Genomic DNA, 21,183 nt, shown 5'->3' with positions numbered 1-21,183 from the left:
TCAGGCACGTCAGCTCCAGAAATGCTCTTTCAGTTAACTCTCACTTGGCTGGAGCAGCATGAGCACACGTAACATGTTGGATCCGACCTTGTCCTCACTCCACAGGAATTCATGAGTAATAGCACTGAAATAATCTGGTCCAGAATGCATAATTATGCTACTGTATTTATGCCAATTTCATATAAAGATACTTCTTCCCCTCAAAATAAAAAAAAAAAAAAAATCAATAAAGAGTCAGTAAAGAGTAAGCTATACAAGCCCTCTGAAGTTCAAAGAGAAACCTATGCTTGCCTGTCTGCCTTTGGATTCGTTATTCACTTTCCTAATATATTCTGAGGAGCTGAGGAGGCACCCGAGATAAATAGCTTGTAATCATCTGATATCTTCATGTGACCTCCTCTCTGCAATTTGCATTGGCTTCGAGTTTCCAGATGAAGACGTCGGACGAAGTGCTAGGATTAATTTTAGCCTCCTCCTCAAGATGACTCGCTGATACCACAATAAGGCTGTAATACTTGACAGAGCAGAATATTTCCCTTGCCAACATAATCTGTTTCAGGTTTCTCAGGACTGAAATAAAGCGTGCAAAAACAGTTCCAAGCAAAGAAGTGTTGTGAGCTTTGGGAGCAGAGAAAGAATCAAAATAGCTTCGTTCCTCCTGGTTTGCAAATGAGGATACACAGCATGCACCTGCAGGGCAGCCAGCACAGCGCAAATCTGAACACGACAGCATCTCCTTTAATGAGACATTCACCAAACCTTGTCAAAAGATGGCACACACACAGTTTTGGTATGTCGTTAGAATAAATATCTCTAGTTTTTAACTTCCAAGTACCTGCAGTAATAGACTAACTGTGGGAAGCTTTAGTACCACGAGGAACAAAGGCATTTTTACAGTGGTGGCCTTGGCATCCTTCGGTCCAAAGCGCGACAAGCTGCCCTTACAGAACTGCACATCAGTCAATTAATTTTAGCATATACTCCACAGGAGAGTTAATACAGCTTCAAGACCATACTATTTTGATTTTTCAGAGATGTTTGATGAGAACAGCTCTATAGAGAGCAATCAAGCTTTTCTGAATCTCCACCAGACAGAAAAAGAGCCCGATTCTGCCCTCTCTTACCCATTACCAGCCTGCCTGCAGCCTCTGGACATGCTCGCTTGGAGTTACAGTCATGCAACTTTCAAAAATGAGCTTATGCTTCAGTAACTTACAGTATTCTTGTCGGCCAAAATACTATCAGGTGTGTTTGTAAAGAGACTTTTTTGGGGGGACAATTGTCAGAGTAAAACAAAATCTACCGTGATAGCACGGTCATGCTATTCAGTTTTTCATTAAATTGCCAGAAGGAGTGAAAAGCACTGAACGCCAAGGTTGGTGAGACAAGAAATGAGCCAGCGATGAGGATATTTTCCAGAGTATCCAAACTGCACTGAGAAGGGGGAGTCTCAAAACCAAATTTTGTAGCTGCCAGAGAGCTGCTCTGAGGCGTTTAGTATGTGCCGAAGTCATTGCCCAGCTCACAAGGAAGCAAGAGCACACTCTGGCAGCTGGAGTGGTGCTGCTCACTCCTCATTGACAGGAAAAAGTCAGGCTGCCATGTCTTCCACAAACCAATCCACCAGGAAAACTCTTGCAACTTTTCCTCTCTGCCTCAGAAACAGCAATTAACTTACTTGTGTCCAATCTACACGCAAAAAATGGCAGTGCTGTCTCCATTTCCACAGGCATATCGCCTTGGAAGTTCTGTGTGGGAGGAACTTTATTTTATACACTTCTGGAGGATTTCTAAATATTTGAGCACCCAGTAAGCGTTACTGACTTGAAGGTTGTGTGGAAAAAAATCAAGACATATTTACTGTGCATATCATAAGACATATTTACAAGCAAGTAAACTCAAAGGTATGTACATATTTCTGTCCAGAAAATCCCAGGAAAAAAATATAACAAGACTAAGTAGTGCCTAGAAAAAAACACTCAAACTAATACTTAGATTATTAATAAACTACACTGACATATTTTGCATGAACTACACCATAAATGAATTACAGTGGAAGCCAGTGCAGATCGTGGTTATATTTGTTACATGGACTTCCTCTTGCTGTGGATAACTGCTCAACTCTACCAGGACATGACTATTGGCTTATCAGTGGACTCCAGGGGATTTTTTTTTTGAACTACTATGCTCTAACGAGACTTTCCAGAGTCTACAATTTCAGTACTTGAAAGACAATGAAGAGGGATGAAACCTGGGACAAAAAGACACAGAAGCAGAAAAATATCCCAGCTCAACACAAGCAGAACAAAATGCTGTCTTACCAACAACGATGTGAAAAAAAGAGGAAAAGTAGCTGATGAAAGGCTCCAGGGAGAGCTTTTAGCAGCCTTCCAGTACCTAAAGGGGCTACAAGAAAGCTAGAGAGGGACTTCTGACAAGGGCGTGTAGTGATAGGACAGGGGGCAACAGCTCTAAACTGAAAGAGGAGAGATTTAGATTAGATCTAAGGAAGAAATTCTTCACACTGAGGGTGGTGAGGCACCGGAACAGGTTGTCCAGAGAAGTTGTGGCTGCCCCATCCCTGGAAGTGTTCAAGGCCAGGCTGGATGAGGTTTTGAGCAACCTGATGTAGTGAGGGTAACCCTGCCCATGGCAGGGGGCTTGGAACTAGATGATCCTTAAGGTCCCTTCTAACACAAACCATTCTATGATTCTATAAATCAGCAGATGAATTCAAGAGACAAACATGCCAATGGCATGGGAAGCCTTGGCACAACATCTGACTTGGAAAGCATGTGGAAAGCGATGGAACAAAGGACAGAGAAAACGCAAGCCAGCCTCATGGGCAGAGATGAACAAGACTGCTGGAGAGCATGAATGCCTGGGAGAGGTGATGAAAACCCTCTCACAACGGAAACCAGCAGAAATCAGCGACTCGAGCACACAGTAACAGCAAAAGCAGACAAAAAGCATTGCCCTAAAAACATCCTGTCTGGGCTGGCAAGAATCCTGAGGAGGGAAGGGGCTTTCTTGGAGGTAGTCTTGCTTACAGGCTCATGGCAGCTGGTGCTGTCTGGCTCCTCAAGCAGCCCCAAAGGTGCCACGATGGCATCTCACAGACCTGCAGTGGCCAATCTGTGACATTCGACGTCATCTCCGCTCCATCGGCCCAGGGACCCCTCGCTGGGTGTCTGGGAGAGGGCGAGGGGCAGCCGCTCGGGGGGGTTACACAGGCACCCAGCTGTAATCACAGCCAGGCTCATCAGCAGCTTCTCCCCTTCCCACAGAGCCCAAGAAGCTGTGTACTGTAAGGGACGGTGGTGACATTTTAGGCCAGACCAAATAAAAGACCTTGGGTGTAATTCTAGTCTTTTACAGTCCAGAGCACTTGTCTTCAGAAGTGCTGGGATTTCATCCATGACATTCAGATGGCCCTGGTGTCCGCAGCCCACCTCCCGGGAACAGCCACCTCTGCAGCAGGAGTGGCACTGGTGGTTCTTCAGAGGAAATACCCAAAAACGTTCAAGCACTCCTGACCAAAAGGAGCATGTGCCTACTTAGAAGCTGTTACATCTTGCTACAAATATGGTTTAGGGTTTTAAAAAAATTTTTAATTAAAAACATAAAGCCAGAAAGCAGCAGGATCATCTTTGGAAAGCTTCAAGTGTGCATTCATTTGTCTTTCTTGTGGAGTAAAGGATTTGGTACATTTATGGACAGAGAGAAAAAAAAAAAAAAGTGGTGTCTGAGCGACTATTCCCAAGACAACAAGAAAGTGAAATGATAAAAAGAAATAAGGGGAAATGCCAGAATCTCCACATTTTATAAATATGGCAAATAAAGTTAAATGCACACTAGGAGTTCTTGAGTAGGGGGAACAGTGGTCCAATTGCTACATGAAAGCACTTTTGCATATGCTGCAGCAGATCAAAAATATTAAACAGACATACGTGCCTTTGCTTTGTCTATGGGACACCATTTGCCTCGAAAATGTCAAAAAGAAAAAGGATCCCAGGATGTATGAGAAGCCATTAAGAATTTAAGTTGCAATACATTAAGAGATGAATACTAGCATATAGATAGCAATTGCGTAGTTTGTTTCAGTGCACTAAAGAATACAAATTAACATAGCTAATAAAAACTGAGCTAATACTCTCTTATTTTTATGCCTCGTATTTGGAAAAAAATGAGTTATAAAGGTTAAAGAATTTACCAGATAAAATGAGAAAAATATGCTATAGCTTTAGTACAAAAGAAAAACCATCCAGCTATTATTTCTCTAACCAATTAATCACATCAGGAGAACACCACATGAGCTTTCAGGAATTTTCAGCCCTACAGACTGAATAGCAAATTCAATTAACTCTCCTGAGTTTCTGGTAACAGGGTAGGAGATATGATTTTGCACAGCATGGTGTTATTCTGTCCTATTATTATATATATTAATTTAGAAAAAAAAAAAAGAACAGCCAAGTAAACTATCAGTTTTCATTACATTTACTTCCTGTTTTTCCTTTCAAAGTATTTCATCTCTCCTAAAGTTAGCTCTGCATGGAAGAACTTAAATTACAAGAAACTGGCAGACCTATAAATCACACCTCACTTTATATACCCCTCATCAGAAGTTACAAGTCTACTACTTAATTTCCAATCAATTAATTACTAGTAAAATCCATTACAACAAAGCATGTACAGAATAAATGTGAAAACTAAAATAAGTAAAATCTTATTTGAGTAAGAGCTGTCACTTGAGTAGAATTGTCTAAATTTTCTTTCAAGTTTCTGCAAAAACTGTAATTTCAGCTTTCTTTTAAAAAACATTTTTTTCAAAATGAAAATTACAAAACTGAAATGTTCAGTTGACTTTTCGTATTATGCTCAGCAATTCCACAATTCTGAAAAAAATGTATTTCCATAGTCATAAAACTAAGCCATGCATAGTAGATAATTCACCTATGTAAAAGTTCGAAGATTTTTCTAATCTTTAAATGTCCTGTAATTTAAAATAATTTGCAGGAAAGTATGTGCAGAACTCCACTGTAAATTAATTTTAGAGATTAAAAAAAACCCACACAAATAAAAACATTGTAATATTGACAGAATATATATACAGACATCTCTCTCTAATAGAATTAGACTGATTCAGTTACAGAATAAAAACTTATTGGAAACAGCCATTTCACTTTAACTTTTACTTACTGAACATTTGAAAACATCCTGTCATGAGCAATACACAGACTGAGAATTCATCATGCAAATTCAATTAATAACTTTGAATGTATAACATTTTTTCCCCTCAAGCAGTTTATTTTCTCAGTGGAGAAATAAAGCCTGCTCTTATCAAGCACGCAATTAGTTGTTCAGTTTTTATCTCATCTCTGAATAAAGGCACACAAAGAAGGGAGAAAAAGTTCATTGTAAAACCAACCTGTTACTGGTGCCAACCCAGAAACGGCTTTTCAAAATCTCAAAGAATTTTAAATGTTAATCGGACCTACAAATGAACTATTACCAATTTTAATTGGATCACTCACAACATCTCTCTGAAACCATTTCTTCATCTATGTTTATGTGTTCCCAGACGACTGAAAATTGGATGTGTATGTTTATTGTTGGGTAATTAAATTAAGTCTAAAAAAAATACCATCTGTGATCAAGCATTCTATAATTAACATATGTTTACAGATATAGTGTCATCAAAATTAACTACACTCTAATCTCAATAAATGTGAATTTTGATCTTTTCATTAACTAAATCTATTGAACACATTTTGCAAGCTCTTTTCAAAAGGTCATTTCATTTGCAGCAAACTCTGGCTGTAAGAACACTTGACACTGTTGACCTGCTCCAGTTACTTGCCAAATATCAGCTCCAAGCCTCAGAAGAGAGAGAAAAAAAAAAAAAGGCACTGTTTGCCTAAATAGTTTTACAGTAAATAGACTCTTCCTCCTCCAAAATTGTTTTAAATTTTTCTGTTCTGCGCAAGCCACCTGCCATGAGCATACTAAAAGTTCAGCATAAAACGATGACTGCATTGTAACGTTACACACAGGAGAGGGGAGCACAAATACTGTGGAACGATCAGCTGAACTGTGTCAGTTCATTTAACCTTATGCATTAAAAGAAACCTTACAAAGTGACAATAAAATCTCTAAACACAAGTTTAGAGACACAACACATCATATGACACAACTGCATCCCAGTTTCTCCCAGACTGACAAGACCACCACCAATATACCTACAGGCACACAGCAAAGCAACCGCTTTGGCTGTTGCAGATAGGCAGGCGAGGCACCTATAGGGACACAACCTGGACCTGGAAGGCTCCTCCTCGGATGCAGTAGTCTGTCCTTGATGGTATATGCTAGGCATCTCCAGGAATCTTGGCTGCACTACCAATGATGTTTCAAGATGTTCTTCAAAGCATACTTTTCCCACTCATTTTATTTGCATTGGCAGTACCCTTATTTACTAACCAGTGAGTCTCCAATGCGTAGCTTCCCAATCACGGGATTAAGCTGTAACATCTCCTTCTTAGTCAGGCATCTCCCTCGAGATGCATTTCGTGTGAGCAACTGTGCTCACACCATACCCGTTCCTGCACTTCTCCTGCACTTCTCCTGCACTTCTTTGTCACCCGTGGACAAAGAGATGGCAGTTTCTAAACTGTCTCTGCTGCTCCTTAAAAGACCAAGCTTTAGAACCACACTGCCAGGCTGTACAGTGTCTGGTCTGTACTCGTTAGGATAATTTTTTTTAATAGCAGTCAGCTCAAATGGGACTAACAGGAGCCCTATCTACAGAAGAAAGGGCTGAATCCAGAGAGGTCTCCAAGATACGCTCTTCTGAAAAAGCAAATCGTTATACTACCAAATTAGTAGATAAATAGACTTTTGCTGTCATTAGCCTTAGAATATAGAGCTTAGGACCAAAGATCCATTATCTAAAGATCTGGCTGGACTCACTGTACAAGCTAGAGATGATGTGATTCCTGCTGAATTCCTTCGAATACAGAAAACTTCTGTCCGAGTTTCTAGTCGGACCTGCTCTGAGATCCCACGTTCTGCGTATGTTTGGCCATGAGTCTTTGAAGAGCAGTAATGTCTTCCAAAAAATCCACAAAGTGTCGAATGTGGCAACCCACTGCAAGTGAGAACAGACGCCAAGGCGTCTTCAACAAAAGAGGCAGAAAAGACTTTGAAAATGAAACTACACTTGGCCAGACAGAACTAACATAGAGGGTTGAAGGGAACAAAGCAAGACAGAAAATCCATCCATTTTAAGGGTACTCAAAAAGTAGAAGAGGAAAAAAAGACAGAAAAAAGTTTTCACATTAAATATCGTCAGCCACAACCACTAAGGAAAAAGCTTTCCTAGCTCTTCCCTCTGCTTTCCCAGCCAAAGCTGATATAAGAACAAGACCCAGCTCTTTCCTTGTGACGTTTTTCTGTAGCCTTACTGCAGTCTCTAGACTTCCTAAAAAAGAAGTATACATTTTAATTTAGTTTTCAATGTCAGCTAACTGATTTCAAGTGCATTTCCCACAGCAATCCATACATTCTCTGGCTTTCTATTTTTAAACGCGTGATAGCTCGCAGCTCTTTGAGGCTGCAGTATACATTATACTGCAGAATTACCATGTCACCAAATAACTTTTCTTTACTTGTAAACAGTGCCTCTTTGTGAGCTGGCAGATGTCTGCCAAATTACGCTTTTACTCATCAAGATGTTCATTGGGAAAAATATCAGTAAGATACAATACTCTTGTGCAGCAACAAAAGACTTGATGGAAAATGACTACCCCAAAATACTCACATCTCCACAATAAAAGACAGTTCCAAGAACTGGTGCGCAAGCAAGGGATCTCAGGCCCTTGAGGAGAGCAGTCGGCCGACAAATTCTTTACGAAAGGGGCGTGTAATTCAAAACGAATCAATAAGCAGGTGCCAAATTCTCAGAAAATGAGTCTTGAAGTACACACGTCAAGTGTGTAGATACACGCCGTTACGTTTGCACATACACTGAGGCTATGAAGCACTTGAATTCATACCTTTGTAGGTATGTAGCGGTCAAATGGTGCCAAAACGCCAGGTTGCTCATCCCAGCTACGTGCACAGATCAGCTCCTGCCCATCAAGTGACCCCAAGGGAACATGGCACTCAGCTGACTTTCCAGACAGGCAGGGTGCAAACCCTCTGCCCACCGTCCCTTCCTGTCACGCTCCTCACCCATCCCAAAGCATCCCTGCAGCTTGGCCTCCCCAGCCAAGCTGGGGCACTTTGAGAGGCCACACCAAGAGATTCCGTTTGGAGACGGTCCATGACCACCCCACTACCTGCCCTGGCATCTCATTCACCTAACATGCATGCAGCTCTGCCTCGATAAAACATGTAAAATGGAGAGGACTCAAGTGCTTCTCACAGCTAAAATTAATCAGACAATAACTTATTTATTATTGAAGAGCCACTGTGTGAAGTGGTCACCAATGTGTCAGTTTTCATTTTCTGTTTTAAAAGCTGTGCTTCACAAAATGCACAAACAGATTTAAAAAAAAATAAGTTGTAGGTGCACATACCCAACTGTAACCCTCAGTGCCTGAGGGAAGGATCAAAACTGCAAACTTCCCAAGCAGAAGGAAGGCATCTTATCACTCCTGAAATGGAAACAAATTTTCCTATTAATTGTTTACACCAAGGCAAATTTAATCCTCTGGTGAGGAGCCTCTTGTAGGCAGGGGAAATACACTGGTATCCATGGGCATAATTCCTGTTTCTGGAGATAAAGCCGGAGTCAGCAGCACAGAGATGTAACTATCGTGCTGGCAGCACCTGGGCTCCTGGGGACAACAGATTCAGAGATCTGCAAGGCTCCCCACAGTTCTCTTACTCTTCCAAAGCAAGAATTAAAATCCATGCAGAATGTCGTGAAAGAGCCTTCTAATGAACAGTGATTGCTCCTTCGTCCTGCAGGGAGGTGAAGAGCTGGGAGGAAAATGATCAGTTTTCTCATGGCCACAACTCGACATCCCTGACAGTGGTGCAACACCCTGATGGTCTCCTGACCCCACTGCGATGTGCACGTGCATAACATGCTCCTCGTTTCTGATGATTTTTATCCAAAAAGACTGCAGCGTCATAGAAAGTAAACAAAGTAAAGAGTTTCATCCCCACAAATGCTTTATCATGCAGTGTTGCTTGAAGGGAAGCCATCCGAAAAAAAAGGTTTCACTGATTTGCATCACCAGCAGCTAGGCAGAAGTAAACGTGCAAGGAATTTCTCCTGATACAGATAAAAGTGAAAAAAAACAAGCCCACCTTCAAAAATATTATTATGAGCTGTCACGAATGGGTGCCAATAACACCCACAGGAACAAGGGTGGGCATATGAGGGGCAGGCCAGACCACATCTACTTTCTGGTCTCAATAGCACAAAGAAGATGAGGTGGACGCTTACTATAAATGGCAGGAAACGGGGCAACGAGGCCATGTGGATGAAGGAAAAGCTGTAGTTACTGCTGGCAGTGCCAAAAGGAGCACAAGTAACTAAAATTGTATGACCTTTTTAAGCACACACACTGCAACGCAAGATTAAGTAAAAGGATCCATTTTCATCATATGCAGAATTTGTTTACTACTGCATTATCATGGCTGTGTACATCACATGTATTCAGCATATGGAAAAGAGATGAACTACCTATGAAAACTAACCGTAGAAGACTGAAAAGAGTAAACGTGAACCAAATAGGTAAGTTGCATAGCTCTGACGGCACAACTGAAAAGCCAAATCAGACAGGTGGCTATAGAGACCAGCCTAGAATAGAAGCAAGTCTTACACTAAAAAAATAAATCAGTCTCTCCGTGGGCACTTAATTCCTTTATGGACTCAACAGGAGCCATGCAAATGTAGTACTAAAACAACAGAGAAGAGAGGAATTCAGAAACACAAGCACAAGAAGGGCACTGTTCCATATAGAAATTCTCATAAAACTGAAAATCATTAAATGGACGCTGAAGAAGTTTGTTCATGTCACAGGAATGCAGATCTTGCAAAAAAAAAAAAAACCAGTAAAATTTAATATCCTTCTAATAATATCCTTCTGTGAAACCCAGGTCTTGCAACAAACAGCCCGATCCAATAACCTCTATTGAAGCACCAAATGAAATCCTCACGTACCAAAGAGGACAAAGCAGCTTTCTGCACTGAACAATAGCTACCCTCGATTTGCATTTAAAATTCTCTAATCTAAGTATGATCTGAGTGTAACTCCCAAAGCAATCAAACCTCATGTATTTTGATATTATTTTCTGAGTGAACAGGAAAAAAACATACACATACAGACGAGAGGGATGCCACCTTCAACCAACAATTGTTAAGCTGACTTGAAAACAAGCACAACAATGAGATCCCATAAATGGGAATAAAGCAACCCATTCAGTCACGCAGCTATCCAGTAATGCCTTGGAATGGGAAAAACAGACTAGGTATATGAAGGTAAATGGTAAATCATTTCACAGTTAACAGAAACAGGCACCAGTCTATATAAAACTTCAGTACTTCATAAAGTTTACTTTATTGAGCCATCTTAAATGCAAATCAGCAGTCTGTCTTTAGTGTCTACAGACCACCTTGACAAAGTACATACATAATAATTTCCTTACAGAAAGGAGACAGTGGTCCTCACTAGATAATTACAAGCAGGTATTCTATTTTAGATGGCCCTTTCTACAGCAAGACTCCATCACAGGGTTTTTTTTGTTGTGCAAGTTTTTTTGGTCTTGTTTTTGTGGGTTTGTTTGGGTTGGTGTTTTTTTTTTAATTGTGAAGTGTGAGATCTAAAACTTCTTAGCAAAGATTATAAGGATCATATGGCCTTGAGCGTACAGTGTATACATGTGCTATAATGCTGGCTTGAAACACAGCAACAGATGAAACCTGCAAACCAGCAAATCTTTCATTCAATGATTTTTGTCCCTATGCTTAGCTATAAACCTCCTAATTAAGGCTCGGATAGTATTTCGCTAACATTTTGTGGGTGTACAACACAATATCTGCGCAATCCTCAGATCATATAGGGCTCAATCCAAAATCCACTGCCCAGGGTGCGTCCAGCTCATGCAATGACTCCAGGGAGGCAGAATCCAACAAGCAAAGAGAGTTATCAGCCCTGTTTCCAGAGGGGAATTCTCCATTGACTTATGCTGACAAACAAAAGTAGTCATATTCAGGAATTCTTGAGCTTTTTTTACTTCTACTGTACAAATGGGCTTTTTGCAAAGAATCAAAGCATGAACAGGCACCAAGGACCAATTACAACTTTAAATTAGCTGCTGGACAGCCCTGCGGAAGAGCACTGAGAAGCAACATCACCTTGCTGGGCGCCGTCTACAGGGCGATGCTCCAGCAGCTCCTGCCTGCCTGCGGGCAGTGCAGTCAGACCGCCCACCCCCATCCAGCTCCAGCCCAAGTGGCAGGAAGAGGGGGCACGGCAGCTTCGCCATGAGCCAGGAACATCCCTGCTCTGTGGCTCGACAGGGCAGCAACATCTCCCTTCGGTGCTGCATGATAAACTCGTGGCACTGCTCCTTCTCTAACGCATTTCTCTTGCTGTAAGTTAAACTCTCTAACAAGCAGCACAGTATTTTCACAAGTTCATCTTTAGCGGTCATTGTTTTCATGTTCACTGTGATTATTTCTTCACCACAGATGTGAAAGTAATAAGAGACCTTGTAGGCATTTCACTGCCAAAATTACATCTGCTTGGTTTGAATCAGCCTTGTGTCATCTTCTGCCCAAACGCCGGACAGCAGTTTTCCACACCAGTAGAGTCTGCCTCAATCTCCAGTGCAGCTTCTTGACACAAAGATAACGATGACACCAAGGAGGATTGACAGAAACTGGTTGTGGTTTATAACTATAAATGCTTTTACCCAAAATGTATTTAAAGAACTTGGAGGGAAACCTAAAGTCCTACTTTAACGCTAGGCTTTTGTCACTGGTAGCGAAGAGCTGCACAAAGCAAATGACTTTCGTTAGAAACCACATGCTCATTCAGTTATATTTTTGACTAGTCACACCCTTTCATTCTTTTTAAAAACAAGATTGCCAATCAAAGTCACCAATAGTTGTTCCAAGTATCTTTCTTTGCTGAATAAGCCTCACAGTTTCTATATTCAGAGCACAACTGATGCAGAAGTCTCTTAACACCCACTAAACTTGAATAATTTATACTCTTACAGTCTTGTATGGCAAGATACAAAGTGACTTAATCATGAGGTATTCATAGCATTCTCCTCCACGGAAGTATGAAACTCAGTGAAAAATATCATTCCGATACAAGTCCTCGGGCGGTATGTTCCACATAGGAGACTGACTTGAGTTTTCATTAAAAATTTAGAGCCATAGACAAATCAAATACTTTTGTTTTTGTACAACTGCTTGCCTGGGCAGTTGGAGAATTCATTATTAAGTGTACTCCATTTCCAGATTAAGCTGAGAAAACAGGATACGTTGCTTTAATATGACTTCATGTGTTTGCACAGTGTCTATTGACATGAAACTTCTTGTCTATTCTCATGAAACTTTTGTCTATTCTCATGAAACTTTTGTCTATTCTCATGAAACTTTTTAAGCAGAATTCAAATTTAAAAATCATCTTTTACTGCTTCAGCATTTACAGTGAACACACCTACATCATGGCTAAACTTCACTGCACAGATACTACTTTCTAAAAAGGAAAACATGGCATGACAGCAGGACTCACGTTTCCTTCCTTTGTTTTTATCCTGCTTATGTTTTTTACAAATATATAAACAATGCAAGCAAACGTGTCCCTTATGTCCCAAGACACAAGCCACTGTAACAGTTTTGTGAGAGAGTCACCTGAGCAATCTTGTGTTTGAGCCCTCTTCAGTTCAGTTTTGGTTTTGGAAAGAGATTTTCCAAGAGTCAAGTGTTAGTACGCAAACACCACTGCTTTTCTGCGGAGGCTGGATGCCAAGTTGTCTTTGAGAAAAACTCCCTACAGAGCTGTTTTGCTCCTTCAGATGTTTTAAAGGTTTAGGAAAATGACAGGAGATTAAAAACATGTATGTGATTGCCTGTTACATAAGCAGTTCTTGAAAGCATGCTGAGTTTAATGATATCTCAATGGAACAAAATGAACCAAATCACTAATGATAGTTACCAAAAAAATTCTTATGTCAAAATATTTTCTCATGAGTTTTTTGGTTTATTGCAAGTTAAAAGTGGTTTCACCTGCCTTACAGGTCTAATCAACACCTTACACCTGCCTTTATGTGTAATCAACCCATTTTTAAAAAAGGATATTGATATCAAAGTGCCCAAAACCAACCAAACAAATCAAAGCAACACACCACAAGCCTGACTAACTGTTCAACAAATACATCTGAGACCGTGCAGTTCAGAGGATAAGACACTGGACTGAGAATCAGAGGACATGGACGTAAAAACTTATGCCCTATGTCAGGGCAAAGGTTCACTCCAGTCCGTTCTGCAGCAGCAACAAGTGCCAGGGGAGTGATATGAGCAGTGAGGATGCATGAACTGATACCCTCCCAGTGCCCAGCGATCAGCAGCTAATCATCTCCCTCGGCAGCTGTGTATCTTCGCATTTAACAGCCACCGACAGATCTGCTGCAACCTACCACTAAGTGCTGTGATCAGCTACAGCTCACTTGCCCTTTTTTTTCCTCTCCTTCCCTCCTCCCCTCTCCTCTCTTCTGTCCTATCTATTTAAACTCTCCTTTTCAAGGCAGGGACCATCTCTTACATTAGTGCATTCATATGATACCTAGTTCAATGCAGCCTTGATCTCGGCTAAGGCCTCTACAAGTTATGATCTCTGGCAAGGTATATGTGTTAAGCGAATAGAATAAGGGGCTGGATGCATGCACGACCATAAAGCAGTAATTTTCTGGCAACTGGAAGTACCTGAGGTTTGCCATAAATGTCATCAGGCTGGCCTGAACAGGGAAGTTAAGCTCTCTTTTTTTATTAACTGCATGCAAGGCTATTTATATTGCAGTTCTCAGTCAATATCATGGCTTTGTGGTTTCCCAAAGCATGTTTTAGCATTTCCCTTTTGCTGTGACATCTGGCAGCACATCTTCAATATTCCCCGAGAGCAGATAGAGTGCCGGTATTCACGTAATATCTGGATTACAATCACGTTGATTCTTCAGTCTGCAAGCAGTTCTGTCAGTTACGCTGAAACTATTCTCACAAAAGAAGGTAAGAGCAACGGAATTTGGCTTCAAACACATGAGTACTTCCCGGGTAGAAATTTTAAGGATTGACACCTAAACGAATAAAATCGTTCACTTGACACTATCCCACTGAAAAGCAATGTCATCTAGGCCTTTATAAATGGAAAAGCTTCTAAGAAATCAGCTCTAATTGGCTGAACTCAGTTACGCTACCCACTATTACGGAATAAAGTAAACCTCAGTGTCTGATTTTTAGCATCTGCTGCACTACAGAAAAGTGTCTTTGACAAAAGACTACTCTGCTGTTCTACACTAAGTCAATCCCATACCACACAAGTAATATCATAGATTCAACACTGAAAGACTAACAGAATCCTACTCATCCAAAGTTAATAACAGAAGGGTGTAATGTGGCACCTCTGGGCTTGGAAATCAAGAGGCTACAAGGGGAATGGACGAGGGTGAAACGAGTACAAAGTTAATGATGAAAACCCCTGGCATTATTAACCACCTGTCTAAAAAGCAACAGCACTTCTGTGGGATCCAGTTGCAGACATGCCAGCAGTGGATTTACTAATTAAGTAGCAATACATGCACAATAATTATAGCTATCACATCATCAGATATTCTCCCCTAATTATTTCTAGTCACAATTTTTACACCGTAGAATGCAACAACAATGGCAAAGGACTTTCTTATAGTTATTCTTACCAGCTTTCCCCAGATGAATTTTCACAGTTCAATGGAGAACTACAGTCAGCGCAAATGCAAGCTCGGGCTGAACGTTGTTACATAAACATGACCTTGAAGGCACTGAGCCAAAAGGAAGCTCTTTTATTTATTCAGTTTTATTGGGACGTATGTTTATTTGAGAATGTGAGTTTCACAAATGTACATCCTGGCTGACCAGACCAGTAATGAGCTGTCAAATCATATGCATTGTCAAAAGATTATACTTATATTCAAACTGGGGCTTCTAATTGCCCTCCATGCAACTGCTTTTAGGAACTGAGACATCGGTTTAAACCCCAAGCGGCCTCACTACCATTTATTGCAAGATTTCCTTGTACATGCATTTCTGTACTAGAGGAAAACACAATTCAAACTTTCAAGCCATCTAAAGACGAACTACACAAAAAAGAAACACATTCTGCTACCTACCCAAAAGTGTGAGACAAGCCCAGTCACCAGCAATTTATTCTGTTAAACATAGTATGACAATATTGTTGAAGTCTTGAGAACCCAAAGCAACAAAAGAAGAATTCACAAAAAGGGACATAGGGATTCCTGTTACTACTAAAACAGATTATCATCTAAGGAGTTTGAGACCGTTCAGCCTGGTGTGACATCCATGCACGTTTTTCAATTACACAGAAAGTTATAACCTACAGTAGCCAACTTAAGACTAACTCCTAGCTAAGGCAATCAGCAGCAAAAACATGTGGATATATTCATCAACTTCTGAGCTACCAGACTAACCAAACATATTTTCCTGTTTGAATGCTAATATGAGTGTATGCCTGTTTCTTACTAGAGCTTTACAAGGTTTCAAAATACATCGACCACTTGTGCATTCTCCTCCATGGGTGCCCCATCATCCCCAGACCTTGCAATAGGTAGGTGTACATGCCGGTGAGATTTCTCTTATGTTTGTATCTATGTAAAAGAGATAAGGTCTGGTTCACAGACCTACCAGGAGATGCAATGAAACAAGCTCCAATGAAACAAGTCCTCCTATTTAAGCTTTTTTGGCTTTTACTGTGGAGGGGAATATCATTCAGTGAAAGTGTGATCAAAGAGCTCATTAGCTTCCATATGCCTTTGTAGCTGGCCTAAATAAAATAAAGGTGCTTATGTCTACGTATGTTTCAAGTCTGAATAACTCACCTCTTGTCCCCGTTAGGGGCATCTCCTTTTGCTGCAGAAGCTCCGCAGTTTCTCCACTGCAAGGAGGCAGTTTCACTCTGGTTTTAAAAGTCCTGCACAGGGAATACCAGTCCTACGGGTCTGAGGATGAAGTTCATTAGTGCACTTGGGCAGCAGCTGAGGGCTGTACAGAACATAGTCACTCTTCTGGCCAGGGCTCTCGGAAGCTCAGCAGCAGCAAAATTCTGGCAATTGGCACACAGACCAAGCTCCCCACATCCCTGCCACTGCTCTCCAGGTGGGACAAAGAAAAATGAATCCCTCTTGTCTCCAACTTGTTACAAGACAGCCAGCAGGTACTAGGAAGATAAGTCTTTCCTCTGTGAAGGCAGCATTCAGACCTAAGGGTCTTGCCAGGGGATTTCATTCACAGACTACCACAAGAGGGACTGGCATTTTACCACCACTTGCCACTAAAACACTACACAACTCACTACCCACGACACAAAGCTGGGACTTTTTCAGCTGAATGAGAAAGTTATCTCAGCTCAGTCATCTGAATTAACACAGTCATAAGCAGACACGCTGGTCCTGCAACATCCCTTGACAAAACCAGATGCATGCCCAGAGCATGCCACCATACCCTGCACGATTCTGTTTCACAGTAGCATCACATCCCAAAGCCCTGATCCCAATTTATAAGCCTCTACACAGGCACGACCTGTGAGTTTCCAATAACGCCCCACCAGCCACAGTCTTCTCAGGCTATGAGACGGAAAATGAAGAAATTAAATCCATCTCAGCTGCTGTGGGCTCCTTTAGTGCTTCTTTATCAGCAGATCTCCCTTGCTGAAGATCCTTCCAAGTGCTGCTGGCTTAGGCACGTATTGAGATGCAGCTTGCCTCTGAATATGAAGCTTTCTGACTCCTTTCGGACGAGGGATCAGAAAGAGTACGGGGGAAAGTAACGGGAAAGAAAAACTAAATCAGGTTGAGATCCAAACACTGCCAAAATCAATGGGAGCCTCTCTATTAACTTCAGCAGATTTTTGATGTAGCAGAGAGAAGTCAAATAGACTGAATGGCAAGCAAATTGATTTGTTAGATGCTCAGATACCATGGTGAGTGATGCCTTGGGCAGAGACTAGAGATTACTGATCTCCACTCATTATGGCTTTCATATATTATACATCAGACACACATGCAGATTTCCTAAATAGTATCGAAAAGAAAAAAACACCAGAATAAAGACATTCTGTATTACCTTATTAAACATGCCAAAAAATACTCAAGAGAAAAATATCACCCTTCGACTCCACTTTTGCCTCCAATATTAGAATCTCCCATTATTTTTTAAATAGCAATAGGCTGGCAAAAATATAGAACGATTGCGACTTTTGCATTGAAAACATTCACTAGCAAAAATTACTTGTTGTCAAACTGCAAAAACATCATTAAATCGAGTCTAATTTTAAATGCACGCAGAAGCAAAATAAATCTGACCATTTTTCAATTTCTAATTCACTTATCTTAGCAGGCACATATTCCCATTGGGTATTTAAAATGATTTTTTTCAGATGCTAAGGAAAACCAGGACTACAATAAAAGAAGAATTTGTGCAGTTCTGTAAAGGAAATTTTCAAGTACAGCATGGTAATAATAGAAGAAAGAAATAAGCCAGTCATTACAGATCTTGGTCAAGAAATCCAGGCAGAAGTGGCTGCACATCATTATTACTGCCAACTGTACTTCACCATTACGGTTCGTTGTCTTACACGCTCTTAGTAATTTCACTGAACTCATGGTAACTCTCTCCTAATCTTTTCTTGCTCAGAATAAACAGAAAATTATAAAGTTCAAAGCTGGCAAACTTTGACTTCAACCAAAAAGGACTGCTCCTATGGCTCTAATTTTGCCACTGCTGTTTGCGTGCTTTTCAGGATCAGGTCTCTTGTGTTATAGTGCTGGTGATACACTGAAGAGGAATAGCACTATCATTTAGATAGTCAAACCAATAAACCACTCCATCAAATCATGGCCCCTTGCTTTTTAAAGCACATATAGTGAGACAGATGGTCCTGCTACCACTTCTGCTACTCGAAATGTTGATTCTTTTGCCTTTCCCATGGAAAGTGAGCCTAAACTGCTGAAATCATCTTACAAAGTCTGACTAACACTTTTCCACCTCAAAGACTGATTAAAAACTTATGAAAAGCAATGCTTGCCCCATTAAAACTTTGTTCTTCTGAATCATTCAGATGTCCCATTCATTGATTTTCACACTCTTACAACACCCACAGCAGTGTCGTATGTAAAGCGCCTGATTCACTGGCTTTCATTTGCTGCTGAATCACTCCCGTCTTCGGGGGCTACAGCACTAGTGCACTCCCAACACAAATTTTCACTTTGCTCTTGTAAGCAACCCCAGAGCTGCCTGCAGCCTCCCACAACGTGCGAGGAAACTGTGCCTCCATCAGCGATCTTCCCTGGCAGCTCCGCACCGGCTGCCGTACATCTCACCGCGCATCCACAGCTCCACGGCTTGTCCCACCAGCTTCCCTCTCTGCATCACCCTGAGTCGCTCCATTATTGGCAGATTCCTGCGCTTTCTCCTTGTCACTGTTATTCCAATCATACATGCACGTATAGATCTAGATAAAACAGTAATATAATCACCTGCATTACACTGTGTTTAAGTCCTGCAGTTGTGGAAATGAGGAGTCAGGAAACATTATGGTTCTAACAGCGTCAGCACGTCCTCCTTGCACAGAACAGGTTTGGCACCAAAAATCCACTTGTAACATAGGGAGTTGCAGGTTCAAGCAGCAAAGCCTGAGCAGAAAAGACTACATATGCATGTGCCATTATAATTGTAAGTTTGTGCAGGAATGGCAGGTTTTGTACTTCATACGTGTTTATTTGAATTACACAGCCTCAGAGATGCAGCCACAGTAACTGCTTGCATTTAAACACTTCGAGTATTTGGCTTCAGGGGGATTTTGGGGGGTTTGGAGAGGTGGAGAGTGGGGCTGGTGAGGGGGGTGTGGTTGTGGTTTGGTTTGTTTGTTTGGGGGTTTGGTTTTGTTTGGTTGGTTTTGTTGTTGTTGTTTTTTGTTTTTTGTTTATTTTTTTAAGTCTCTTCATGACAGGTTCCAAGCACACAAAAACCTCCCAGAAATTTGGGAGGTCTAATAAGTGAAAACTATTCCGGGGTGCAAAAGTTGCACTGCTGTCCCCCAGATGCTCCTCAAGATGGAATTGATCTGATAAATTAACATTGTGGTTTCTTGCAATCTTGAAGTCATGCCAGCACTTCGCACCGAGGCACTATCTCTCCTATGAAACAGCCTGCACTTGCTCAGCTCTCCTAATTGCAACAGCCCTTCTGAAAAGCAAATCACACCACTTGTTTAGCTCACCAGCGGCCACAGGCTATGTGATCTGCTTTTCTTTTTTTCCTTCCTCTTTTTTTTCTTTTTAATTACAATACTTTGGACACGAGTAGCTCTTCCTGCAGAGGAAATCAATTATGAAATAAATCTAATATTCAGATCAGACTATATTAGAAGAGACTACTCATCCTATATATGATATTTCCAGATTACATCTTCGCATGGCTCACTGAGTCATCACTTTAGCATTCTCACTAAATCAAAAATTAAACAAAGCGCATCAGTCAATTAACGTGGCTGCTTCTTGCTCTGTGCACATATAATCTTTTCAAGTCCAATCCTTAACTTAATTTGGAGCAGGGAGTGCTCAGTATCTAGGAAGAAGCACTCACCTCGCCGAGCAGGCTCTCCACTGCTACAGTACAGGGCGTCCAGCTTAGTGTTTGAAATCACTGCTACACAAATGCAACCTCAGCCAGCCAAAGGTCAAGCCTGAAAGCCATTCATTTCCATCAGAGACACTACTGAACAGCACACAATATAACAATCACTACTGACAAGCAAAATTCAATATTCTGCTTTACTCCTTGAAGACACCGAAGACATTTTCTCCCCCAAACCCTAGTCAAGCGTCAAAGACATGCTGGGAATCTACTCATATATCCATCTATTTGACAAACTCACAGCTATAACAGAAGGAAGATGTAAAATGCTTTGATCATCAGATACAGAATTGAGTAACTTACTGATTGTACCTGTAGCATATGGTTTTCAGCAGGTATAATTTAAGGGAGAGGAAAGAGAAGGGTGACTTAAGTGCACAAGGAAATATTTCACCCTTGATAAATACTTTCTAAGTCTTCACTGGAACGCTTTTCTTTATCACTACAGAGATAGACCTAATTCCATCAAATGCAATCATTTATGCACTCTCAAGTTACAGAAGGGTTAGAGGTTTGTTTTGGTTTAAAAGCAAAAAATGACTTCTAGAAGCTCCTTTTTAACACAAAACCTGAAACTCCTAACCCAATGTCCACCACTTATGGGTTTGGGCGCCCATGCCCGTGCTTGTAAAAGAGAGAAATAAGCCCTAACATGTATAACACAAAGGCACTCTCCTTCCAATGTAATGGCCACATTGGGTCATACCAATGCTGCGTTCAGTATTCAGTTCCTGAAGTACTTGGAAAACAGTCATGTTTGAATTTTTCCTCAGCTGAGATACAGGCGAAGCCTAAAAGTACAGGTGAAGGAAGTGAGTAAATACTTCTGTTCCTCAACAGCAAAGATAAGAGCCTTTCTCCCTCTTATACAAAAGCGTTTGTGCATTTGCTTTCCAATTCCAAACATACTCTCCTTTAATTCCCCATTCCCTCCTCACATACAGAAGCTCCAAGAAAAAAATTCTAAACTAGTGAGGAAACAAGCTCTAGTCTCATTAAAGTCAGCACAGGAGCTTTGCAATGGACTTAAATGGGATTAGAGCACTTATCTAGATTAACAAGGCTTAATAGCACAGCTACCAAACAAATTGCTCTGTATACAGAAGTCATGACTTCATTTTTGTCAACTGGCCACTTTTTTTCCCCCAACGCCTTTCTCCTATAAGTGTCTGTGCACATTCTGGAAGTGTACCCCATCCCTGGAAGTGTTCAAGGCCAGGATGGATGAGTCTTTAAACAACCTGGTCTAGTGGAAA

The 21,183-nt window shown here is 41.1% G+C and overlaps 1 protein-coding gene across 2 annotated transcripts in view; it reads right to left on the bottom strand.

Moving 5' to 3' along the window:
* Positions 1-21,183, bottom strand: part of FGF13 (fibroblast growth factor 13) — a 329,179-nt gene that overhangs the window by 210,040 nt on the left and 97,956 nt on the right. The window contains exon 3 of one of the 2 annotated variants that reach the window (XM_086619401.1): positions 19,877-19,899. The exons of the other annotated variant lie outside the window; for it this stretch is intronic. The gene's annotated coding sequence lies outside the window, so the exon portion shown is untranslated. The remainder of the gene's footprint in view (positions 1-19,876; positions 19,900-21,183) is intronic. 2 annotated transcript variants of the gene reach the window in all.

Source organism: Tauraco erythrolophus, chromosome 13 (assembly GCF_009769465.1).
Source record: "Tauraco erythrolophus isolate bTauEry1 chromosome 13, bTauEry1.pri, whole genome shotgun sequence".
NCBI lineage: Eukaryota > Metazoa > Chordata > Aves > Musophagiformes > Musophagidae > Tauraco > Tauraco erythrolophus.
The sequence above is the reverse complement of the archived record's forward strand: the minus strand, read 5'-3'. Positions and strand labels throughout refer to the sequence as shown.